This window comes from Chrysemys picta, chromosome 1, assembly GCF_011386835.1.
Source record: "Chrysemys picta bellii isolate R12L10 chromosome 1, ASM1138683v2, whole genome shotgun sequence".
In the NCBI taxonomy this organism is placed as follows: domain Eukaryota; kingdom Metazoa; phylum Chordata; order Testudines; family Emydidae; genus Chrysemys; species Chrysemys picta.
The window spans coordinates 61,354,662-61,381,918 of NC_088791.1; the positions used below are offsets into that span (position 1 = coordinate 61,354,662).

A 27,257-nucleotide genomic window follows, 5' to 3' on the forward strand; every position below is an offset into this window, starting at 1 on the left:
AAGAGAAACTGAGAAATGGATGGGGGTGTCTTTTATATTATTACTTCCAGAACATAGGATCCAAGGAACATGCACACGAGCCCTTGTTGACTTTACTGCTTTGAATGTTTCTCCTGTTCATGAGGCAACACATACGACTCTTACAGTGGGAATCTGCAGATATTTTCATGAAGGAGATCTATCATTTTAAATAGACCACTATTACATTACAATTCAGAATTATATATTTTGGGCTTCTAAGTTCATTATCTATCTTTGCTATGAAAATGTCCATAAAATTAATTATACTCAACAAATAAATCTCAAAGCAGCTTTAAGTTTCTCCAGTTCTTTTAATTTTTTTAAATAAAATTTAGAAGGTCATAAAATTATACAACTTTGAAGAAAATAAAAAACATTTAGACTTATAAATTTGTATTTAAATACTGGACTATGCTGACTTTACTTATGAGGCAACTTCTTACAGCTGGAGATAAATCAGAGCACAGCAAAAAGTTATAGTCTGAACTCATCTGATTATATAATTTTAGGGTCTCTCCTTTTAAATCAGTGCTTGAAGGAATGAATTTGTCTCTGAATCCCTTCCTTTCTCTGGATGATGAGTCACATATTGTTCTTGGAATTACATATATATGAAATTCAGTATTTCTACAAGAATTATTCAATGTGATACAGTTGCAAAAAAACAGGTAATGCCATTTTGGAGGGGTGTTAACAGAAGTGTTGTATACAAGACATGGGGGGTAATTGTTCCATTCTACTTGGTACTGGTGAGGCTTCAACTGGAAATATCGTGTTAGAGTGCTACACTTTAGGAAAGATATGGACAAACTGGAGAGTGTCCAGGGGAGAGCAACAAAAATTATAAAAGGCTTGGAAAACCTGACCGATGAGGAAAGGTTAAAAAACTGGACGTTTAGTTTTGAGAAAAGAAACAGTCTTCAAATATGTTAAGGACTTTTTATAAAGAGGACTGTGATCAATTTTTCTCTATATGCACTGAAGGTAGGGCAAGAAGTAATGATCTTCATCTGCAGCAAGGGAGATTTAAGTTAGATATTAGGAAAATCTTTCTAACTATAAAGGTAGCTAAACTGTGGAATAGGTTTCCAAGGGATATTATGGAATCCCCATCATTGGAGGTTTTTAAAAATAGGTTGGACAAATGTCTGTCAAAAGTGGTCTAGGTTCATTTGGTCCTGTCTCAGTGCAGGGGGCTGGACTTGATGACTTTTGAGGTCCCTTCCAGCCCTACATTTCTATGCTTCTATTCCTTATTTTAAAATGTACCTAACAACATCTACCATGTATTTATGACTGTAACATTAGAAAAATCAGTGAACAGAAAGAAGAATAATGTAAAATATGTAAATGCTCAAACACAATGTATTTTTCTTAGGCAGGACTACAGACTTTTTAAATAGATTTTGTGTACTGAGTGAATCTTTCTTTTGTGATTACAGGATAAGAAATTAACAGATAGTGCAGTTCCTTCAGGCATATCTTTCAAAACAACACCTGTATCAGAAGGGTCCTAAGTAAGGTGGTTATAAAAAAAAAAAAAAAAAAGAGGTCTTACTCTTCGGCTAAGTTTCCAAGGTGTGGGGAGAGGAAACACAAACACACACACACACACACACACACACACACACACAGAGCGCTACCTGAGTCATTTGTAGCACAGAGAGGTAAGAGCTATACAGCAGTGACCTAAGATTAAAGCCACTTCAGGCACACATTTTATGTGGGTGATAAGTGGGTAGCAGCTGAACATAAAAGCTGCAGAGAAATGAAGATAAAGCAGATATACTGTACCTCAGAGTAGGAGGGAGCAGCTGAGACCCACTGGAGGCCACCCCTCCCCCTTTCACACCTTAGGCCCAGAATCCTGCAGATTGTCCCTCTAGGGCAGGGGTGGGCAAACTTTTTGGCCCAAGGGCCCCATTGGGGAATAGAGATTACGTGGTGGGCCATTAATGCTCACAAAATGGGGTTGGGGAGGGGGTGCGGGCTCTGGTGTGGGACTGGGGATGAGGAGTTTGGGGTATAGGAGGGTGCTCTGGGCTGGGACTGAGGGGTTCGGAGGGGGATCAGGGCTGGGGAAGGGGTGAGGGAAGGGTGCAGGTTCCAGCTGGGGGAGCAGGCTCTGGGGTGGGGCTGGGGATGAGAGGTTTGGGGTGCGGGAGGGTGCTCCAGGCTTGGACCGAGGGGTTTGGAGAGCGGGAGGGGGATCAGGGCTGGGGCAGGGGGAGAAGCTCAGGGGGTGCAGGCTCCGAGAGGTGCTTACCTCAAGCAGCTCCCAGAAGCAGTGGCATGTCCTTTCTCTGGCTCCTATGCGGAGGCGCGGCCAGGTGGCTCTGCACCCTGACCCATCCGCAGGCACCGCCCCTGCAGCTCCCATTGGAGTGCGCAGAAGCCAAAGCCGGGCCATTCCGCGGCTTCCAGGAGCTGCGTGGTGCGGCCCCCACCCTGTGCCCCGGCTGGAACGCCAGAGCAGGGCCAAGCCGGGTGGTGCGGCCCCTGATCCAGCGCCCCGGCGGGAGCGGGGCCAAGCCATGTGGTGCGACCCCGACCCAGCACCCTGGCTGGACCACCAGAGCCACGTGGTCCGGGCCCCGAACCAGCGTCCCGGCTGGAGCAGGGCTGAGTGTGAGGTGCGGCTCGCGGGCCGGCTTAAAACGGCTCGCAGGCTACAGTTTGCCCACCCCAGCTCTAGGGGCAGTAGGGCCCATGAAGCCACACCCTTCTCCATCAGTCACAAGAGTCTGAGGAAGAAATTGTTCGAAGCAGCCAGCCAGTAACTCTGCCATCTGGAACAGAGACAGGAAGCTTCAGCAGGGACTTGTAGAGTCTGATGAGCTTGTCAGCCTGGGTTTTTTTCAGTTTTCACTCTGGACATTCTTTCCCTCTGCTGACTGGTTGTTTGCTCCCACACACTCCTCAGTCTCTCTGCTTCAACTTCCATCTGCCCTTTGTGCTTCCCCTCTCCCCTTTTCATTTCTCCTTCCTTTTTAATGTCCACTCTGCCCTCCTTGTCTCTCATCTCAGCTAATCCCCCAACAACAGCCCAACCAAAATAAAAATAAGAAAAACAAAAGAAAAACAAAACTAAGAAACTATCATGGCACTAAGATGATATTTGCATTTTAAATCAGATTTGGAAGCATTTCTGATCTAATATAATGGCAGTGAAGCTGCCAGTTCTGGATTAACTTTTTAAATATTTGTTGTTTATCCTCAGCTCCTACACAAGAAGAGGCTGTGATATTTTGTATAATAGCAGTTGGATATCAATATTTTTGTCTTGAGCTTTCTGTTCTTTTATTCTTCTCCCCCACTCAAACACAGCAGTTCTGCCAATGAACTTTCTGTTCCATGCATTCCATCTGTGCTTTCAAACTATCTCCCATCTGTGCAGCATGAACTTCAAATAAACCTCTGACCAAGTGGAGAAAAAGCCAGGATTCATTAGCCTATTGCAGAGTGAAGGAAAGTTCATTGTTCTGCTCAATTCTCCTTCCATTTCTAGTGTATAGTCTTAACTGAAAAAGATTGACATTAGCTCAAATCACATCATGACTGCTTATGTCTGCCTTTAAAAAAATAGAAGTATTTTTCTTTTTAATAAAAACTAGTGATTTTAGCAGGTAATAATATGAGTACTTCAGAGACACAAAAGCATTGAGAGTGGTACATGTACTCCCTGCATGCACAGGTCATCACATTTAAAAATATGCAGTTATCACTTTTTGCACTCTGAAACAGACTTGCAGGAGGCACAGCATGTCTAAATAGCCTGCATGTCACCCTTCTCAGATCTGTGCTTTGCTTTGAAGAGAAATACAGAGGTCAGTACCTTCTGTCGAAGACTTTTGTATCACACTTATCACTATAATATCTAATAACAGAACCTCCGATGATACAAACACCTATGCTCATGCTTAACTTCAAGCCTTAGTAGCCTTTGGCTTCTGAGGGAGTTGTGTATATGGATCACAAGACAGAATTTGGATGCATAGCAATCTCCAGCGTCTCATTAGCAGCAGATACTATTCAAAATCATCAAAAAAAACCCTTTTTAACAATACAGTATGTTTTAATTGACACAGAAATAGTAAATTATGTAGTAATCTCACCACTCCATTTTGTTCTTTACAATGCAGAGTTCTCTTGACATCTGCTCATCTTCCATACAATCATATACAGCCAATCCAGCGATTGGAACATACAATATGACATTTTGCACTCATTATTGCATTCCCATTGATAGCCTATCTAGCCTATTCTTGAATATCTGCAGTGATGGTGCCTTAATAAAATGAGATACAATATTTGGAGACGCAAAGCTATTGCATTAACAAAAACAAAGCAAATCGCTAACTGTGGAATCACAAAGTGACCATGTATAGCCTACTTCTGATTTGTGCCATGAAACAGAGTTAACTGAAAGCAAATGAAACATCTAACAAAAGAGGCTCCCATGTTTAGTTAAAATAAATGCATTGTTTTTTAAGAAGTTAGCATTTATGATCTAAAGAACCCTTGTTAATAACTTTTGGGTCTATTAATGCTGGAACTGGAAAAAAAAAAGATTACTACTACTGCTAATCAGGGCTGTGTAAAATCCAGTTTTAACTTTGAAGAATTCTAAGTGAAGATTTGTGTCATTTTGTATGTTGTCAATTTTAACTCTATTCACAATTTTGGCAAAATGGCTGTTTTTGCACTATGCATTTTCAACATGTTTTCCAGGAAAAACATCTTTCAAAGAAAAGTCCATTGTCACCCAAGCTTTTCTCGCAAACAAGTATATTTCCACCAAAGAACTCGCTTATTTTTGCACTAAGACATAGCATGCCACATCAAAATTTTCCATGAAACTTGACCCATTTTTGCATTTGTAAAGAAAAGCAAAAAAATTTTCAATTTCATATGATTTTGTATTTCATGATGAATATTTTACACTTCTATAGAAAATTCTGAAAAACTCTGGTATTGTAGTAGATTCCTCATCCCCTGTATACCACTTCATAGGCAACATAATTTTTTCCTTCAAACAATAATAAGAGGCTGTTTCATTACACTTTGAGCTTGCTGGTTTCACACACGCACTGTGTGAAGTATATATTAGGGAAACAATATGAGCTTTAAAGCTTATTCTGTACTGCTAACGTTATGTGCATCTCATTGCTAATCTTATTTGTAACCAAAAGGAGGGTCAGAATTCTTCCAACGTTCTATGTATGCCAACTTGGAAGTCATAAATGAGATCACTGCCAACCTGCCAGTGTTTGGCTCTTTCTTGTAGTATGACTGCTCAAACTCCTACTGCACTCTTAGATTTATGAGTCAACAATGTGATGCTGTTCCAAAAAAAGCAAATGCAATTTTGGGTTGCATTAACAGAGACATAGCATGCAAGTCACGGGAGGTGATAGTACCACTCTACTCAGCGCTGATTGGGTTTCAGCTGTGTCCAATTTTGGTCATCACTGTATAGAAAGGATGTAGAGAAACTGGAAAGGATCCAGAGGTAAGCGGCAAAGATGATCAAAGTGATGGAATGCAAGCCATATGAGCAAAGGGCTGAAGGAACTGGATATGTTTAGTTTGGAAAAGAGGAGATTAAAGGGGGACACAATAGCAGTCTTCAAATCTTTGAAAAGCTGCCATAAAAATGGAGAAAAAATGTTCTCTCTCGCCACAGACCAGCAGGACAAGAGGCAATGGGTTCAAACTAGAGCACAGCGGATTTAGATTAAATCTCAGGAAAAATTTCCTAACTGTAAGAACAGTAGGGCAATGGAACAAACTGCTTAGGGAAGTAGTGGCAGCTCCTTCACTAGAGGTTTTTAAAGAGAGGCTGGATAACTATCTGTCTTGAATGGTTTAGACACAACAAATCCTATACCTTGGCAAATCCTATATCTTTGCAGTCCCTTCTAACCCTATGGTTCTATGATGTATCACATTACCGTCAATTTAAAGTATCTACTGTCAATTTTAAAAGTCTATTACTGGGGGTAGAGGGCTACAACTTGGAAGCATTTACCATTATAACAGTACCTACATTCAGTGGTACGTGATATTTTCTCACTCCTCGTGTTGTGTATCACATGGAGCATTACAGTTTGAGGTTCTCCTTCACTTTCAAAGAGATGATCAGGCAGATTTCCTTAATCTTCTCACATCTGAACACGACTTAAGGAGAACCACGCAATAAAAAAATTGCTAAGGTTAAAACAACATTAAGGAGTAAAACTAACCACAGAAATTAAGGTTATCATTTTATCTCTAATTTCCACCATCCTCTTCTCTTATTCCTCAATTGTACTGAGGATTCTCAGATTACACAGAGACAGATTTATCAAGTGGATAACACACAGATATTTTTCATTTGCTGAATTGGTAGTTTGATGCAGGTATGTGTCAGCTTGCCTCAGATCTGTGTCATGGATTTATGATCCTGGTGAGATCTTGTTAAGAAATATTTTGTCATGCAACATTTTGTCACTTAAGATTTGCCAATGGATATTTCATCCATACAGGGATACCTATTGGACCTGAATCGCCATTTATTCTTACTCCTCAGAATTTTTCATGTGATCATTAATGGTCATGGAAGGTACCAAATTGACAGCTGTAAGTACTGATATCTTGTAGCTAGTCACAGAATAGTTACAGCATGGGCAGCAGTAGCACAAGCTTTCCCGTACTGCCCAGCCAAAACTGCCATCCATACATATCACTTCATGCAGTAAAATCCTGCTACCACCCACTACAAAACAAGTGTCACTCAACAAACTCCTTCCAAGATAGAACATCACAGATACATTGCCTGATTAATGGTATTTTTAGATGTGTCTTTACATTTAGGTTTTTTTTAATAGTTAAACAATTTCTTTCTAAAAAATTAAACATTTGAAAAATAATCATACCTCTTCCAATGGAAACTAAAAGGCTCCTTTGGAGTTGTTATGATGGCAAAGCCTGTCCATGAAGATCCTTCATTAACAACATAACAATTTTGGTGTCATTGAAACTCTATGAGATGGCTCTATTGAGAATTGTAATGGCTCTTCTGGAATATATAAATAAACACAGAAAAAAGTCCACTGACATTGTAACAGCCCTTGCATTAATAATAATTGAACTGCTATATCAATGCAAAGGTATGTAAGCCTTTAAGTGAAAAGAAATAAAATACTTCACAAACAATATCTTCAGCATAGAAATCCTTTGAAGCTGACCTGGCATAGCTAAGAATTGTGTCCCAGGGTTTCTAGAATCCAAACTCACTGTGTTACCCATGATTTCTTTAAAATTAGGAAAAGATAAGCATTCAAAGTAATATTTTTGACAAGCATTTGAGTAGGAGGAAGTATCTAGCACATGGATTTTCAAGACAGTGCCTAACTAAATATATCTATGAAAATGACTGTCTGGAAATGTGGCAGAGCAAGAAGCTGCACTGCTGGGACATGAAGCTTGCTGCCATTTAAGTCAATGGTAAAAAATTTCATCAACATTGTTGATTCAAGATTGGACCTCTAGAAGGTAATTCTGCAGGAGTCATGAGTTAAATACCAAGAGCCCTCTCTAGGTTTCAGGTTAACCTGGTGGTGGTGGCTGGTTTTTAAACATTTTTTTCCATGGGAACCCTGCCAGGAGAAAGTGCATAGGGAACATTATTGATCCACGTTTTCCTCAGGTGTCCTGGCCACATCTCCCTCCCTGCCAGCCACTAACCACCCACTTGTGGTGCCTACCCCAACTTCCATGGATTTCCCTGCCTGGGTGGAAGTTATGGCACTTTACACTGCTAGAAATGCCCCATAAGACATATTCTTTATCCTGGAAGTCCTGCACTCTATGTTATGCCAGCTCCTAACTCAAGTCAGCAGGTTTACTAACGCTTTCTACTACACATGCATAATAAACTTTTTAAATTCATTCTCAACTATTCATATCCAGCCATTTACTTTCATGCCAAATTACAACTTTTAAAATGTGTTGGGAGGAAAAAGTGGTATTATATACATATTATAAGCAAAATCCCTTTGAGTATATAAAAACACACAATAGGAAAATTGTACTGAAAGGGATTTTGCTTTTTAAAATGCACATCTTTGACTACAGCAAAAGCATGGATAATTTCATCTCAGCAGATAAATTTTCCATAAAGTTATGACTATAAAAACGCAATGGACTATTATTGACACTATTTTGTAACATTATAACATTTGCTACCAACAAAAAAAATAAATAAAATAATAAAACTTCATATAAATTATTTCAGAAAATGGTAGAAAAATAAGAAACTTTGAAAAGGATATCTCTATTAGGAACTGTGAGAGCAAGCTAACAAGTTCTACTACAGTTGCTTTTTTTTAACCAAACACTCTAGCATTATATAATTCTAGTGATTAACATGTAACTAATATGCAAACATATGTAAATTATATGCAAATCGCATTGCTTGTTGGCAGGTCAAATCAACATTCCATTAGTATTACTGTAAAATACTATCTGCATACCACTGAGAAAATTAATGACATCTTTTCCCTCACATTACATTTTTTTAATCTTCTTTATTTCAGATACAGTGAAAGGAAAAAAAAAAGAAACCAAATCACCCACTTCAGCATTTTAGCTTTCATCAGGACATGCAGAACATTCCCAGCCGATAAGCCCTTGCCCCTTTGCATGCCAGTTTTCAAATGCCAAACTCACGTGTTCCCCACTGGAGATACATTTTAATCTCCTTCTCAAAACTTCTGAATTACACCAAGACAGAATTTTACAGACAGCTGATTAAGCAAAACACTAACTTTTTGTTTCCTTTTTCCCTACAAATATATTACCTGGACTAAAACTAAGAGATTACATGTGACAATGCATAGTAATGTGTAAGGAATAATATGAGACACGGGTATACACTGAGTGCCTCAAGCACGCAAGTAATGCTGTTATCTAACAACCCACATCATGTTTTTATTCCATTTATAAGTGGTGAAACTGACATTATTTTAAACCATCAAGCTAATGTCCCTAACTGTATGAGCAGAGGTAACCGAACCACTTCAGGAAAAAAAATACAAAACAATGAATAATAGAATTTATATAGCACTTTATAAGCCAAATTCTATTCTCAGTAACACCTGTGTAAATCCAGGAGTACCTTCCTTACAGTAAATAAAGTTACTCTGGATTTACACAGAGATAACGGAGAGTTTAGTTTGGCCCTATTATCTTCAAGGTGCTATACAGATGGTAACTAATCAATCAATCAATCCTCACAATAACCCTGCAAGGAAGTATTTTTCCCACAGATTGGGACACTACAGCCTAGAGTGGCTAAGTGATTCTGCCCAAGGCCATCTAGCAAAACAGTTGGAGAACTGGGATTACAGGAATTCCCAACTCTTGCCCCATGCTTATTCTTATACACCACCCAAACCAGCACTCAGCCCAAACCATCCATCCCCCAACTAACTCAAACCCCCTTTAAGATTTGGATTCATTTAAATACAGAGTCCCATCTTGTACCTCTTGGTCTTCTGAGGGCTTGCCTACACTACAGAAAGTTATATTTAAACATGGTTGTGAAGAATCAAGTTAGCTGATTCAAAACTGACAATGAATTTGTGGTCACCATAGTCCAAAACGAACCCTATTCAGGATTGTACTAGCAGCTGATCATGATTATACTAGCAGCTGATCATGTACTAGCAGCTGATCATGATATATACATAACACAATATTGAGTACAATTTGTCCTATTTAACATTGGTCACAGTAAGCACTGTGTGAACTTATTTGATTCTTCACAGCAGTGTTAAACTTTTTGAAACACTTTGTAGTGAAAACAAGCCCTGACAAAAGCTGCAGTTGTTTTGTGCTCTCACAGGTCTCACATGGTCTATGCAGCATTGACAGCTCTTACAATTATATTTTTTTTAAATCATGAGTCTCTCAAAATTTGGTGTGTTTCGTAAAGCCCCTGTTCCTGGAGTCATGTGAATATATGAAAATCTCAGAAGTCAGCCTTCCTACAGGATGTAGGTTAAAATGTTTTGCTTGTGAGTGGCATAGTTCTCATATTGGCAGATTCTTACAGCTGTAAGTGAACTGATCATCATAAGTATTATGATATGCAAAGTTAATAAACTGAACTTTGATAGTGGATGGTGAGTTGGTAACAAATTCTTGATGTTAAGTAGCACTGGAAATAATCTTTTTTCTTAAATAAAGCTTTAGATCAAGATTTCCAGCAACTTCATTAAACAGGTAAAACACAGTTTATTCTGACTTTGTAAATAGTAGCTGAAATATTTTAATCTTGCCAAGTACACATGAGCATTTAACCTACAGTTGATATTTACTACAGAAAGCTTGAGTAGGAGCAAAATGTAACAGAGAAAAGACACTTTGAAAATCTCAAGGTTAATGTCTTTTTTTCTTTCAAAGTAGAGTCAATCATAACCCAGGCATTTGAAAGTTCCTACACTATTTTTTCCAAAATCTAATATCCAGAAACACAGACAAATTATTGGTGGTACCATAACAGTTTCAACAATAGGGTTTATTGAGTTCTTGACACCCAAATCAAAATTGTAAAAGCATATAACTTTCAACCAGTGAGGTCCCCAAGCTATCATTTCCCCCCTTATGCCATGGCCCAAATACTGCAGGATATATTACATTTTAGATTAATATGTTCCCAGCAGTGAATTTTATTTAGATGGTCAGTGTGCAATAACACCCTTAAACATACAGAAACACAAATGGCACTGCCTTTTATCACTTCATGCTTTTTGTTAGAATAAATCTCATGTCATGTACACTTCATCTCTGATTTAATTATTGCCTTTTTATGTGTTATGGGCAAACAGAAGAAAACATGGGCCATATCCCCAACTTATACAAATCAGTGTAATTCCATGGCCTACACCAATTTATGCCAGTTGTGAATCTGACCCTATATTTTAAAAATACTTTCTATATTAGCATATTAAATATGAAAGTAATAAAACTGTTAACACCCACACACATTATCCAAACCGGTTTTAAGGTCCTATGAATGGCAAAAGGCTCAATCTTAACTTTTTAGCCACAATATTTACAACATTTTTATTTTTAAAAACACAAATTCTATTCTACTAATGAATACATAGATTAAATATTTAGATTCTTCATGCATAGATCTGAGTTTTACATATGAAATGTACCTATACAGAGAAGCGTGGGTACCCAGGATAACCCTCTAATTAAAATATTTCTACATATTATTTTTCAACAATGAAAAAAAAATAAAAAACCATTAAAAGGGAAGATTCTTAGTAAACCAAGTAATCAGATCATTTTGGGTTCTTAGTCCTTTTTCATTGGTCCTTTGTATTTTAATTTCATTGTAGAGGAATATCCTCTATTGCTCAGCATTCAAGATGTATATGAAACTGTGAGCAGACATACTATATGCATTGTTACAGCCAGCTCATTACCTTAAGGCCTTTTATATATAGTAACATGAATAGACTCTTGGCCCAAATCATGCCCTGTAGCGGGGCAATTTTGAACCACTCTTTAAAGGCAGCAGACTCAAAGGGTTCTCCTCACATAGAATGTTGAGTTCTATTCTGTCTTGTGTATCCTATCATGTTATGATTAGGAATTAAACCTGAGTACCTGGTAAAGATTGTGACTATGCAGTACACACCATGAAATCATATGCCTATTCATGGAGGGAAACAATAAGGAAAACATACGTGACTCTGATTGTAACTGACCAGCTGGCCAGACAGTTCAATTTTGTGGATCTTTTCAATTTTATGGATTAGACTTTTGCTGCTACCAATTTACTTTTAATTTTAAGTATTTAAATTTCCTAAGGATAAGAATCATCTTCTGTTAGACGCTAGTCGTCCTTTCTGAATATCACCAGTGTTTTCCGTAGGGTGACCAGGTGTCCGGTTTTCGACCAGAACACCCGGTTGAAACGGGACCTGGCAGCTCCGGTCAGCACCGCCAACCAGGCCGTTAAAAGTCCGGTCGGCAGTGATGCCAGGCTAAGGCAGGCTAGTCCCTACTTGTCCTGGCACCACGTTGCACCCCGGAAGAGGTCAGTAGCAGGTCTGGCTCCTAGGCGGGGGGGGGGGGGGGCGTGGCAATGGGGCTCTGCATGCTGCCCCTAGCATGGACTCCACATTCCCATTGGCCAGGAACTGGTCAATGGGAGCTGAAAGGGCAGTGCCTGCCGGTGATAGCAGCGCGCAGAGCCACCTGTGCATCTCTGCCTAGGAGTCTGAATACTGCTGGCTGCTTCTGGGGCACAGCGCAGTCCGCGGGGCCAGGACATCCAGGAAGCCTGCCTTAGCGCCCCGCTGTGCTGCCTCCCCGCTGTGCTGCTGGCCGGGAGCTGCCAGAGATAATCCCGTGCCCCAACACTGATCCTCAACCGCCTGCCCCAGCCCTGAGCCCTCCCCAAACCCAGAGCTCCCTCCTGTACCCCAAACCCCTCATCCCCAACCCCAGCCCAGAGCCCTCACCCCCCCTGCATCCCAACCCCCACCTCAACCCACAGCCCCCTCCTGCACTCCAAATCCTCTGGCCCCACCCCCCATCTTGGATCCCGTTCCTGCACCCCAAATCCCTCATCCCTGGCCCCACCCCAGAGCCCTCACCCCCTCCCGCACCCCAAATCCCTGCCCCAGCTTGGAGCCCCCTCCCACATCCTGAACCCCTCATTTCTACCCCCCCAGAACCCGCACACCCAGTTAGAGCCCTCCCCCCCCCGCCCCAGTCCAGTGAAAGTGAGTGAGGGTGGGAGAGAGCGAGCCACCAAGAGAGGAGGAATGTAGTGAGCGGGGGGCAGGGCCTCAAGGAAGGGGCTTGGAAGGGGGCACGGCCTCTGTGAAGGGGTGGGGCTAGGGTGTTCAGTTTTGTGCAATTAGAAAGTTGGCAGCCCTAGTTATCTGAAAATAAATCAGTCTCCACACTTTGGTCAAAACACATCAAAAGCCCAAATGTATTTACAAGGTAAAGTGTCATATGCATTGTGCACTAGTAAAGGACTATGTACAAAAATAAAAAAGGAAATTTGAACCCGTCTTAAAGCAGACACCACCACAAGTGATTACACAAACAATGCTTAAATATAGCCAAAAATCACAAATTAAAATGGTGTTGACCTTATAAAGACAAGGTTATTATTTACCTAAAATCAAGCTAAATTCCTAGCCTCTGTCTTGAAAAACTGTAAATTAATGGTTCAGGTTTACTCACCAGATGAGCCTCGAACTTGCAAAGTTATCATCCTGATAACCTTAACTGGTTTCTTTTTCTCAGGAAAAATTCTAGCATGTGCATCTTGTGAGTTACCTTGGCAACCAGCACTCAGACAGAAAAATATTTTCTATCACAACCCGGTAAAACTGCAAACCCCTTTAAGGCTTCTCCACACACACACTATTTTCATAAATTTATGTAGTCGTATGATTACAGACTTTAGATGCTCTTTTGAAAAGAACTGTCCTAACATCCTGCTGAAAGCCAGAGCTAAGGACGACATCTGATTGGGGAAACAAAGAAGCAGGAGTGGCAACCAGCAAGTTAAAACTTGCACTTGTTAACTTCAGTTGCAGACTGCCACACATGCACTGAGTGCAGATCTCTGGAGAAATCTGTATTTGAATGTGTGGCTCTCTGGAGAGCTACATTCACTGAGAGTTCAAAAACAGTAATGAAAATGAAATACTGTGCATTTTAAATAATTTATAACTTTCTCTTTTTTTTTTTTTTTTTGGTGAACCTTTTTTCTTCACACTGTCAAAATAAACTAGTCCTCACATACTTGTTATCCTTAAAAGAGTAGCAGGAGCATTCTTTTCAGCTTCAGGAGAGCTTATGCTTTGACAACCATCAGAGGAAATGGTACAATCAAACCACAGGGGAACAGAGATTGAAGGCTTCATTCACCATTTCAAGGAGCAGCTACCCCCAAAAGGATAGAGGGTTCTTAAAAGAGCAGGATTCTTTAAGGGCAAAAATTAGCCAATGTCCAACAGACCTGAATTGTTGACCTTTGCCCCTCCTGCACTGCCACTGTGCCCCCATTCCAATCACCCATTCTTAGTTCAATGCCAGAAAACACTACTGAGCCATATAAACATTGACTCCTTTCCTTTGCTGTAAGCACTAACATGTATAAATATCAGCAAAAAGAAGAACAGGAGGACTTGTGGCACCTTAGAGACTAACAAATTTATTAGAGCATAAGCTTTCGTGGACTACAGCCCACTTCTTCGGATGCATATAGAATGGATCCATTCTATATGCATCCGAAGAAGTGGGCTGTAGTCCACGAAAGCTTATGCTCTAATAAATTTGTTAGTCTCTAAGGTGCCACAAGTCCTCCTGTTCTTCTTTTTGCGGATACAGACTAACACGGCTGCTACTCTGAAACCTATAAATATCAGCTATTTTGACAAACCTCCCCTTTCATTGTTTCATTCACATTGCACAGTGGGAAAATATGCGTGTGACTGGAATCATACTAGGGGTGGAATATGGCATGCTTAACACTCACTCTGCACCTATGGGTCATAAAGACTCTGCTGTCTGTGGGATATGCAAATCAGACAGCGTAGCAGATCCATGCTATAGACAAGTCCATGTGCCTGCTATTTTCCAATAGCATATATCCTTTCAAATATCACATACAGGGATTGAACAAATTGCACAGGCAGTGAAAGTACATCAGAGCAAACTTTGGCACTCATCCCTACCCTTGTTAGCCTCCTAGCTGTTTGGAACTGCAGCCAGTACAAACTAGATGTATGTCATGTCATATTTACTTTCTGTTACATACCAAAAAAAAGAATTTGTCACTTGCCAGAATCCTCCATTTAAAGGAACTGTTCTCTTCTTTTTTTTTTTAAACTAATATTTGTATATTGCATGTCCAGTAAATGCTCACTAGCAATGATTATGACTGCTCAGTGTCGTGTTGGCCACTAAATGCCCTGAATGGAGGGATGCACACAAACTGGAGTACCCAAAAATGGGGGCTTACTTACACTACTTACCACACAAAAGTGTTACAACAGAATTGGTTGGAAGGATTAGTTAATGTTTTGTAGAACACTTTGAACATTTAAAACATTGTAGAAATGGTAAGTGTTATTATTCTGATGTGGTTCCCCCTTTGAGCTGAAATAACCAGCCCACAGATCAACTGACTTGGTCTCTTGGTGATAGTAGTGGGCCTTCGCTACATCTGCACTGCTTCTGTCATCTGTCACTGTAGATGTGTATAATTCAGTTACTGTTTTGTTTGGTGATTGTTTCAGAAAGAACGAAGAGCAATATGTTTCTTTTAAATATGTATTAAATAACTGAACCTCATACTTGGAAGGTGAAATAATGTAATAGCTGCAATGTTTTAATGCTGAGTACTACTGCATGTATCCTTATCTCTCACACATATTTTCACATTCTCTCCATCCTTGCAGTGAAATTATCTTTTCAAGGACATTGTGTCTTTGCCATGCCCCCTAGCAATCACTATCCCTAACATAAATCCAACCTGAGCCTTTGAAATAATTCTCAGTGCTACTCAGTATTGTAAGTTCATTCTTTAAGAAGGAGCATTGCCACTTTTAATCACCTCTATCTACTGCATTGCCTTCTTGAAAATGGTCCCTTTTCAAACAACATGTCCTTCATACAGACATTTTGAAAAGGTACTTGTTTGTATGTTAATAAAAGAAACATTTTCTTATTTGTATTTTGGAGAGTTGGTGCTTGGTTTATCTGGTTTAAAAAAAAAACAGGAAGATTTGGAGCCTCATGAACATGAGGGGTTGATAGGAATAGCCTGAGTCCAGTATTATGCAAACTTCCCCACAAAGTACAAAGTAATGCCAATGCACCACAGTCCTGGTTTGCAATGCCTATGCCATTATGTTCTGCATTGTATCCGGAACAAAAAGCCATATCAAATAGAGAGGAAACTTAGCCCAGGGGTTAAGGCACTAGCCTAGAATTTATGAGTTCTGTATTCAATTCCCTGCTCTGCCATAGGCTTTCTGTGCAAGTTTGGAAAAGTCACTTAGTCTCTTTCTTTCGGAGTTTCCCTATCTATAATATGGGACAATCCCTCACAGAAGTGTTTTGCGGATGCATATCTTTAAAAACTTGTGGGACGCTCAGATACGCGAGTTAAACAGAAATAAGGCACTCTTAGGCCTGGTCTACACTAACCCCCCAATTCGAACTAAGGTACGCAACTTCAGCTACATGAATAACATAGCTGAAGTCGACGTACCTTAGTTCGAACTTACCGCGGTCCAGACGCGGCAGGCAGGCTCCCCCGTCGACTCCGCGTACTCCTCTCGCCGAGTAGGATTACTGGAGTCGACGGCGAGCACTTCCGGGTTCGATTTATCGCGTCCAGACAAGACACGATAAATCGAACCCAGAAGTTCGATTGCCTGCCGCTGAATCAGCGCATAAGTATAGACATACCCTTATTCTGGAACAAGAGAGTGTCCACACATGATGTTATTCAGGAATAGCTGATCCTGATTAACTCCATGTGTAGATGAATCCTTGCAGTTTTCCCAGCCCTATCCTACCCAGCCAGATTGGTGAGCAAGATTTGGGGATAGGAAAAAAAAAATCAAAATAAAAACCCAGGGGGAGAATTCCTTAAGGAGTATGCATTGAAATGAGGAAAATCCATCTCTACACATTGAATTCTGCAGATTCGTACTTTAAATCTGCAGCACTGAATTCTGGGGATACTTCAAAGAGAACTCTCATTCAAATATAACAATTAGGCTTGCAGTAATGCACTACTTACATACCCTTGATGGATGCCTGTTGGTGAGCTCATTGAAAACAGCGCTATTCTTCTGAACCCTCAACCATTGTCATTCTTTGGAGAACAGTTAATGCTGGTTTTATCATGTCAGCTGTGACAGTATGAGGTCTTGTGTGTATGTATTCCAAAGAGGTTTCTCACAAGTTCGTACAAAACACCAAATTCCTTTAGGGAACTCATCCCCCATGTCTCACCTTTATCTGCCTAACAGTGTTACCAGAAGATTAGCAAGTCAAGCAGCCTAGTTCTCCCTTTAGGGAATTCAACTGCAGATATAAGCACAAGTCAACAAAGTGCAGACATTTCCCAGTTATTTTCATAACAAGTTTTTCATGAAATTGCTTTCAGGTATCAAACCTATTTATTTTAGTGGAGAAAAGCTTATTAAGGTGAGCACTTTATATCCACTAAGAAACTGAACACAAAATGTCAGCTAAGGGTCAGTAAAAGTCTGGTTTGAACGGTTGGGTGGGTGAAAACCAAATAGAAATACAAACTACAGATTGTGTTAGGATTATAAACAGGAAGTAACTGCTAATTACAATGGACCATGCTGTGGCTGGCTCTTGAACCGTTTCATCAGAGGGAGACTGCATTCAAAGATCCTTCCCTTCAACTGCCAGAGGGAAGGGTTCTGGAAGGCTGTCATATCTACAGTACCAGGGGGCCTCAAATTGGGCCCCACTGCATGGCAGAGAGTGCTTCTCCACTTCACCTTCACACACCTTAACCAGGAGTGTGAGCAGATCAACACACTGACCCATAAACAGAGTCGCCATCACAATACTGTAATTTTTCTAGTGATTTTTTAATTGCATGTCTCACACTATTCTGTGTTTATCTTAAAGCCCCAGCTCCTGCAATAGATTATGAGATTTTTTATTTTTATTTTTTGGCTAGGGGGAAGCCCACCTACCCAGCTACTCACACACAGCAAGGAAAGATTTCCTGCTGATTCTGCTGCTGCTGCAGCATGTGATGAGATGATGAAAAAAATCCCAGTCCCTAGAGACAGAATCTGTTCAGTGAGTGAACGATGAGTGCCAGAGAGGCTGGGTGAGACTGGATGCATGGATGAGAGAATTTTGTCATTTCTTGTCTTCTGTATGTTTAAACCTTCATTCTAAAAGGTTTCAGTTCTTTTAATGGAATTTCCTATGATATTTGTAAAGAGTAAGATGTACAGAAAAAGGCTAGCCCCCCTCCAGAATGACCTATGCCATGCACCTTATGAAGTCTCTAGAAGGGAACCTTGCCCTGCCCACCTTAAAGTTACAGCTGTACCCTACAAGATGTAGACCATGTGAGGGCAAAGGCACAAAACGAGCAGTGTTAAATCAGAAGCAACCCGTCACTCTTCCAACTGGAGCAGTGCTAAAACCAAAACAGATACTTCATTAGGTGGAATAGATATTTTTTCCTCTTCAGGATTGATAACTGGAGGCTTTACCAGTTAATTTTGCAACGGTGTAAAGGTGTTTTAATTTACAAAGCAATCCACAGAGATTTCATGTGTTTTCAATATATTTGCATTTTTATTTGCCTACATTGTCCAAGCCACCTCCTTCAGGTGTCTGGATATTAAAACTCGTATTCTTGTATCATCTAGTCTCAAGATTGTATGCAATTGTACTTGGACTGTCTTATCCTATCCTTCCCAAACATTTCACTTATTCCAGCAGAGATGGGAATGTGAATGAATTGTATGAGCAGAAATAATGGTAAAACATATTAGACTTGGATTATATAACAAAAACTGTTAGCAAGTCTGAAAATTACACTTTAAAATAGCGAGTAGCAAATAAAAACCATGTCGTTGGGTATGAGCTCACAGGTATTTAAAAGGTTAACAAAAATATAAAGTGTAACTATTATCAACAGATCCTCCAACAGACACCTTAGATTGGAATGCCCTTAATTATCGTATCTGAGCACAACAGTGTGATTATTAAATTTATGCTCATAACACCCTTGTGAGGGAGGGAAATACTAATCTCATTTCACTGATGTGGAACTGAGTAACAGGGAGATTTAGAAAACTGTCAAAAGCCACACAAGTAATCTAGGATAGTGGCAGGAATCAAACCCAGATCTCCTGAGTCCCAACCCAGTGCTTTAGCCACAAACCATTCTTCCTCCCTCAAATACATAATAATTTCTGCCTGATCTTATTGGAGCACCTTCCCTGAAGTGTGGCTCAAGCCTTCTCCCTGGTGCTTGTTAACTGAAGTGGCTTCTCCTCGTATGGGTTGGAACCAGGGGCAGGTGGGGAGGCAACCACTGGTGCTTCCACCCATGGTGATGCCTCACTGTGCCAGAGACACATGGGGTGTTGTCCCTTGGGAAAGTGAATAATGCTACTAACCCTAATCAGTATGTTAGGGTGCATCTACAGTGCAACTAACACCTGCAGCTTGACTGTGTCAGCTAACTTGGGCTCACGGGGCTCAGGCTATGGGGCAGTTTAACTGCAGTGTAGACATTCAGGCTCAGGCTGTAGCCTGGGTTCTGAGACCTCATGAGGGGGGAGGTTCCAAAGCCTGGGCTCCAGCCTGAGCTGGAATGTCTACACTGCAAATTTATACCCCACAGCTGGAGCCCCATAAACCTGAGTTATCTGACATGGGCCAGATGTGGATGTTTAATTGCTGTGTAGACATATCCTAAGAACAAAGTACAGCAACACAACCCCAGCAGCAGAAGTGACACACCCAAAACAACATCATAAAAGGGGACGCTAGTGGGAGCAGGAAAATAGGATCTGATGAAGGACAGGGGTCGGGTTCACTAGTAAATAATGGTTAATATTCCAAATCAACCAGTTCCCCACCTACCAACATTCACAACTTATCCCAGCCCCCAGCTCCTCCCTGGCCCCTTTCAAGTAGATGGGATGGTGAGGATGAGTCCCGAGGCAAGTGCTCCAGTGCTGTGAACACTGGCCAGCTTAAACAAAAAAGTCTCCACTCGTGGGTGGCGCAAGGTCCTTTCCTGGCTCCTACCAAGCTCAGTTGGCTCCCCAGCTTGAAGCTGCCTGGAGGTCTCAGGACTTAGCACTAGCTTAGATCTCTGCCCCTAGACACTGGTCTCCACAGGGCTGGAGGTGTGTGCCCCATGAGCTAGATCTCACAGCAGTTCAGAGTCTCCCTTTGTGGGGAGGGGGAGTTAACCAGAGACTCCCTGAGCTGCCCTGCTTCTCTCTCAGCTCCCCATGCCCAAACTGAAACTACAACTTGTCTCGTAGTTAGGCTGACCCGTCCCACAGAGGGGCTGAGCAGCCCTGGCTCAGCACTGGCCCTAAACTGCTTGCCAAAATTACCCCAATGCAGAAGAATCCCTATTGGCCAGAATAGGAGTTTCTAATCCATTTTGTCTCTACCCCTGACTTCGAGCATACTGTTGTAGTCCCTTGGGGGTATGGCCCCCAGAGGCTCAGTCTCTCAGTCCAGGAGCTGGCAAACTCCAAATGGTAGTTTCATTATTGTAATGTTTGTTCTACATCTTGCCTTCCTCCCATCCCTACTCTTTTTCACCCTCTTACTGTCATGTGTAATATTATGTTGCCTCTTGGACCTTGTCTTTTTCTTGTTCTGTAAAGTGTCTGTCAGACTTCTGGCTGCTATAAAACAAATACCACTACTTTAAAATCATGCAAGAATTTATGGCACTCCTCTGAACTCTTGTTCATATGTGGTATACCAGACAAGGCAGTTTACTTGTGCCATGAGGATCAGTACTAATATAATACATACACGCAGCTGTTATTATCCTAAGAAAAGACATTTTTGGTCAAATATTAAAGCCATAATATGAATTGTAAGTGTTTTGTACTATTCAATTTTTATTTTTGTAATTTCAAGGGATAATGTCAATTTTAAGCATTTTGTCCTATTTTTATAGATTTAAGTTTTCGCGGTTGCAGAAAGTTTGGACCGGATGATGTCAGGCAATGGGGGAAGGCAGACAGTAATTCGTTAATGACAGTAGATGTTGACAGTTTGTGTTTTAAAGGTTATAATACTAACTTTTTAAATCTGAACAGCACATGTCAAAATATACAAAGTAAATATTCTTACATTAAATTCTAATAAGTTCCCAGTTAGGCAAAGTACGAAAAATGCTATCCATAAATTTCAATTATCAATGGAAATATTTTCTGTTGGTTTTTGCACATAGTGATATTCAACATTTACCAATAAAAATCTAATCCTTCCAAGCCCAATCATAAATTATCAGAGGGGTCAGAACTATATTTGTAATCTAATTTTTCATTTATACAAGGGACTACAAAATCTTTAAGTGACCTAGTATTTGCTGTGGCTTGTGCATAAGAGATTGATCCTTTTAAAATGGAGTTGGTCATGTCCCACTTTTAAAAGACTGGTATAGTGACAAATCACAAATTGCTTCATTTGAGCATCATATTTATAAGATTAATGACAAAAATAAACGATCTCATTTATTATACGCAGAATTAAACTCTCACTGAAAGGAAAGCACAGATGTACAAGGAGGTACATGAGCACATTAGTGAGGTGGAACAATTAAGTACAGTTTTGTTCTTGTACAATGTTTGTTCCTAATTCATATACGTTGTTTTAAAATTAATACACTCACTGAAAAAGTCAATTAGTAGGGGGGGGAAAAAACACCCTTTGTCTCTTGGATTATAAAACCTGACAGCTTCATAAATTCCAACTATCAGTAAATATTTTCAGGATAGTCATTCTAGTGGATTCTATTCCACCAAATGTTTTTGACAGCACAGCATTTCTGATGCATTAGACGCTGCTTCAAAGGAATAGATATTTAAGGAAATCCATTATGACAATGTACATTATTTACTGTAACATTTGTCATGCTGAAACTGTTATGAAATAAAATAAAGCAGATAGATATGGATTAAGGGCCTGCTCCTAATCCCACTGAAGTCAAGAAGAAAACTGATTTCAATAGGAGCAAGACAGGAACCTAATGGGCCTGATATAAAGTCCATTGAATACAACGGAAAGACTTCTATTGACTTCAAGAGGTTTTGGATCTGGCCTGAAATGCAAAAGTGACACGTGTTGGTCCACCCAAAAGCTGTCTCTCTTTACTGCTACCAACCATTTTTAAAAGATGTTATAGAAATCATGTTGGCCCCATGATATCAGACAGATAAGTGGGTGAGGTAATATCTTTTATTGGACCAACTTCTGTTGGTGAGAGAGAGCAGCTTTGAAATTACACAGAGCTCTTCTTCAGGTCTGGAAAAGGTATTTGGAGTGCCACAGCTAAATACAAGGTGAAATAGATTGTTTAGCATAAGTAGCTAATGCCTATTCTAAGGGAGCATTCAAGGTGAATCATAGAATCATGGTATTGTAGGATTGAAAGGGACCTCGAAAGGTCATCTAGTCCAGTCTCCTGCTCTCAAGGTAGGACCACGTATTATCTTGACCATCCTTGACAGCTGTTTGTCTAACTTGCTCTTAAACATCTCCAATGATGGAGATTCCACAACCTCCCTAGGCAATTTATTCCAGTGCTTAACTGCCCTGACAGGAAGTTTTTCCTAATGTCCAACCTAAACCTCCCTTGCTGCAAATTAAGCCCATTGCTTCTTGTCCTATCCTAACAGGTTAACCAGAGCAATTTTTCTCCCTTCTCCTTAGAAAAACCTTTTCTGTATTTGAAAACTGTTATGTCCCCTCTCAGTCTTCTCTTCTCCAAACTAAAGAAACCCAATTTTTTCAATCTTTCTTCATAGATCATGCTTTCTAGACCTTTAATCATTTTTGTTGCTCTTCTCTGGACTTTCTCCAATTTGTCCACATCCTGTCTGAAATGTGGCGCCCAGAACTGGACACAGTACTCCAGTTGAGGCCTAATCAGCATAGAGTAGAGGGAAAGAATTACTTCTCATGTCTTGCTTACAATACTCCTTCTAATATATACCAGAATGTTTGCTTTTTTTGCAACAGTTTTACACTGTTGACTCATATTTAGCTTGTGATCCAACTATGACCTCAGATCCCTTTCTGCAGTACTCCTTCCTAGAAAGTCATTTCCCATTTTGTACGTGTACAATTGATTGTGGAGTACTTTGCATTTGTCCTTATTGAATTTCATTCTATTTACTTCAGATCATTTCTCCAGTTTGTCCAGATCATTTTGAATTTTAATCCTATCCTCCAAAGCACTTGCAACCTCTCTTAACTTGATATCATCCACAAATTTTATAAGTGTACTCTCTATGCCATTATCTAAATCATTGATGAAGATATTGAACAGAACTGAATCTAGGACTGATCCCTGCAGGACCTACAAGATATGCCATTCCAGGTTGACAGTGAACCACTGATAACTACTCTCTGGTAACAGTTTGCCAACCAGTTATGCACTCACCTTATAGTAGGTCCAACTAGGTTGTATTTCCCTAGTTTGTTTATGAGACAGTCATGCAAGACAATCTCAAAAGCCTTACTAAAGTCAAGATATACCGCATCTACCACTTCCTGCCCCCCGTCCACAAAGATTGTTACCTTGTCAAAGAAAGCTATTAGATTGATCTGACACAATTTGTTCTTGACAAATCCATGCTGTTATTTATCACTGTATTATCTTCTAGGATTTCCAAACAGATTGCTTAATTATTTGCTCAGTTATCTTTCCGGGTACTGTAGTTAAGATGACTGGGTTAACTTTATTCCCCGGGTTCTCCTCATTCCCCTTTTTATAGATGAGCATTATATTTCCCCTCTTCCAGTCCTCTGGAATCTCTCCCATCTTCCATGACTTTTCAAAGATAATTGCTAATGGCTCAGATATCTCCTCAGGTCAGTTCTTTGAGTATTCTAGGATGTATTTCATCAGGCGCTGGAGACTTGAAGACATCTAACTTGTCTAAGTAATTTTTAACTTGTTCTTTCCCTATTTTAGCCTCTTATCCTACCTCATTTTCACTGGCATTCACTATGTTAGCCATCCAATCGCTACAAACCTTTCTGGTGAAAACTGAAACCAAAAATCCTTTAGCACTTCTGCCACTTCCACATTTTCTATTATTTTTCTCCCCTCATTGAGTAATGGGCCTGCCCTATCCTTGGTCTTCCTCTTGCTTCTTGTGCAGTGAGGTGTCCCATTAACACCCCTGCAGTTGTAGGACAAAAAAAAAAAGAGGAGTGGGGTTAGGGGGTTACAGAGTGTCGTAATGAGGCATAAATCCATTTCTTTATTTACACCATGATTTTTAGTGTCCAACAACGTTATGAATTTAAGTTCCGAGGCTCATCTTTTGAAGGTGTTATGCAGATTTCCTTTGAGGATGGGGACTGAGAGTGATCATTTTGTGAAAAGTGTTCATCCACGGGTATTTTTGTGTTTTATCATTTTTTCTATGAGAGTTCATTTGAGTGTAGTGATTGTCTTGGGCCTTGGCTACACTTACCGGCAAGTTCGACGGCTGGAAATCGAACTTCTGGGTTCGACTTATCGCGTCTAGTCTGGACGCGATAAGTCGAACCCGGAAGTGCTCGCCGTCGACTGCGGTACTCCAGCTCGCCGAGAGGAGTACCGCGGAGTCGACGGGGGAGCCTGCCTGCCGAGTGTGGACCAAGGTAAGTTTGAACTAATTCGAAATAAGGTACTTCGAACTTCAGCTACGTTATTCACGTAGCTGAAGTTGCGTACCTTAGTTCGAATTAGGGGGGGTAGTGTAGACCAAGCCTTGGTTAACCCCCATAGTTGTTATTAGGGCATTTAGAGCATTGAATGAGATACACCACATGTTGTGATGGGCATGTGTATGACCCATAGATCTTGAAAGATGTGTTGTGGGGGGTATTGGTCATCATAGCACTGGAGATATGCCTGCAGGTTTTGCATCTGTTGTTCTGGCAGGGTCTAGTGCTGCTTTGACTTGGTGGGTCCTGGTCCGTGGGGATGCTTCTGATGAGGTTGGTGAGTTGGGGGAGTTATTTGAAGGCCAGAAGGGGGGGAGGTGGAAAAGATTTATTTTAGGATGTGGTCCCCATCAAGTATGGGTTGTAACTGTTTAGTGATGCCCCATATGGTTTCCAGTGTGGCGAGGACAACTGGAAATGTGCAGTTGTAGGGGAGGATTTTTCTGTACTGAAAGAATCCACCTTCTTTCAAGGTAGTTGAGTGGCCCATTCCATGATGCAATCTACTTCTCTGGTGGAGTATCCTTGTTTGGTGAAGGCAGTTTTAAGTGTGTTAAGGTGTGTATCCTGTACTTTCTCCTCAGAGCATATTCTGTGGTATCTGAGGGCCTGGCTGTAGATAACTGATTTCTTGGTGTGTTTGGGGTGGTTCCTGGATCTAAGAAGATAGGTGTGGTGATCTGTGGGTTTCTTTTATAGAGTTGTCTGTCCATTCTTGAAGCTGATGGATGTGTCCTGGAAGTTGATGCTGATGGGGAGTGCCTGGGTGCTTAAATTCATAACTTTGCTAGACATTAAAAATTATGGTCTAAATAAAGATACTGGATTTATTGCTTATTACAACAATCTGTAACCCACTAAACCCCTTTTTTAATCCTATAACTTCAGGGGTGTTTATAGGCCACTTCAGCTTGAATGGTCCATTAGATCATGCATTAGCTACTTATGCCAAACTATCTTTTCCACCTTGTATTTAGCTGTGGGACTCCGGGTATCTTTCTCAGACCTGAAGAAGAGTTCTTTGTAGCTCAAAAGCTTGTCTCTCTCACTGACAGAAGTTGGTCCAATAAAAGATATTACATCACTCACCTCATCGCATTTTTTAAAGACACATATGTAAAGGTCCCAGAGTGAATTACTGTACAGATGCTCCCCGGGTTACGCAAACCCGACTTATGGAAATCCGCATTTACGGAAAAAGTTCTGTAAATTCCGTAAGCTTTTTTTTTTTTTTTTTTTTTTGGGTGCATGTAATTGTAGAGTATACGTCCCTGACTTACGCAAAATTCAACATACGCAATGCGTTTCAGAAAGGAACGCTTGCGTAAGTTGGGGACCATCTGTATACGCCTATTTGCTAATGATAGGCCAGCGTGTCTCAAACTTCATTGCACTGCCACCCTCTTCTGACAACAAAAATTACTATATGACCCCAGGAAGGGGGACCAAAACCTGAGCAGGCCTGAGCTTTGACCTCCCCAAAGCCAAAGTTCAAAGGCTTCAGCCCCAGGTAGGAGGCCTGTAACCTGAGCCCCGCCACCCTTGGGCTTCAGCCCTGGGTGGTGTGACTCAGGCTTTGGCCCTAGTCAGTGCAGCTCAGGCTTTGGCTTCAGCCGCAGGCCCCAGCAAATCTAACGCCAGCCCTTGTGACTTCATTAAAAAGAGGTTGCGACCCACTTTGGGGTTCCCGACCTACAGTTTGAGAACCACTGTGATAGGCTAAGCAAGTTTAAAAACCTGAGGCACAAATGTATGCCAGATTATTTTTTCCTTCAGCACATTCTACAGACAGATTTGGTAGCTTGTGCAGTGAATCTAAGTAGGCAACGGTTGACTTCTCTGCTTTATTTAATACCAAAACGGTTATTGACATGCACCACTTTTTGTGTGCCTGATCCTGCAGTCATTCCTGAGGCTAAACTCCCACTGAGCTTTCATTGACTTCAGTGGTAATTTTCCACAAGCAAGAACTGCAGAATGAGGTTTGGTCCTTGTTTCTGTGTGAAAGTCTGTCAGTCATTTCAGTTTAGTTCTTACTATGAAAGAAGTAACACAGCATGGGGGGGAAAAAACTTAATTGGCTAGTGTGATTACATAAGCATATATTTAATCCGATGCTTTTTATTTTTTTCAAATGAACCTGGGCCAGATCTTTAAAGGTAGTTAGGCATTGCTGAGCACAAAGTTGAAATGCTTAACTGATTTAGGAGCCTAAGTATCACTTAACAGCCCTGCACAATTACGTCCTCTCTACACAAAACAAGTTATGGCTTGGGAAACAGCAATGGTAAACTTCCTCACCCTGGGCTTCCAAAGCTCCAGACTCCAACGTAGAGGGGACCACCCCTAATTCAATCCTGTCCTCTTTGCTGGGGCTACGAGAGGAAGTGCCAGTGGGTATGGTGGTTTTGGTGATCTAAATGCTTCTTCTAGGACCTGGGAATCCATCAAACACCTTTCAGATGGTGCAGCTTTTGTCACTTCTGATCCAGCCTGGATTTAGGCTGGTGACCTGGAGGTTAAAGATTCATTATCAATACTGAGCCCTACATTCCCCTAACATTTTTAATTTGTCTAGTGTTCAAAGGGGAACCTAAAGATGCTTAATGTTTTCATTATCATCTTTGAGAAGTCACACACACACACACACACACCTCACCAAATACTCAGAGCTGTCTCCAGCAACATTGTTCAAACTGTGAGGC

At 40.8% G+C, this 27,257-nt stretch overlaps 1 protein-coding gene across 6 annotated transcripts in view; it reads right to left on the minus strand.

Annotated features, from left to right (window-relative positions):
* The window catches only part of TAFA2 (TAFA chemokine like family member 2), a 311,638-nt gene that overhangs the window by 185,022 nt on the left and 99,359 nt on the right, over nt 1-27,257 (minus strand). Inside the window, exons 2-3 of one of the 6 annotated variants that reach the window (XM_065558041.1) lie at nt 26,854-27,064; nt 6,939-7,081 (exon numbers count right to left, since the gene is read on the minus strand). The exons of 3 other annotated variants lie outside the window; for them this stretch is intronic. The gene's annotated coding sequence lies outside the window, so the exon portion shown is untranslated. The remainder of the gene's footprint in view (nt 1-6,938; nt 7,082-26,853; nt 27,065-27,257) is intronic. 2 more of the 6 variants (XM_065558044.1, XM_065558047.1) reach the window with 2 other exon arrangements.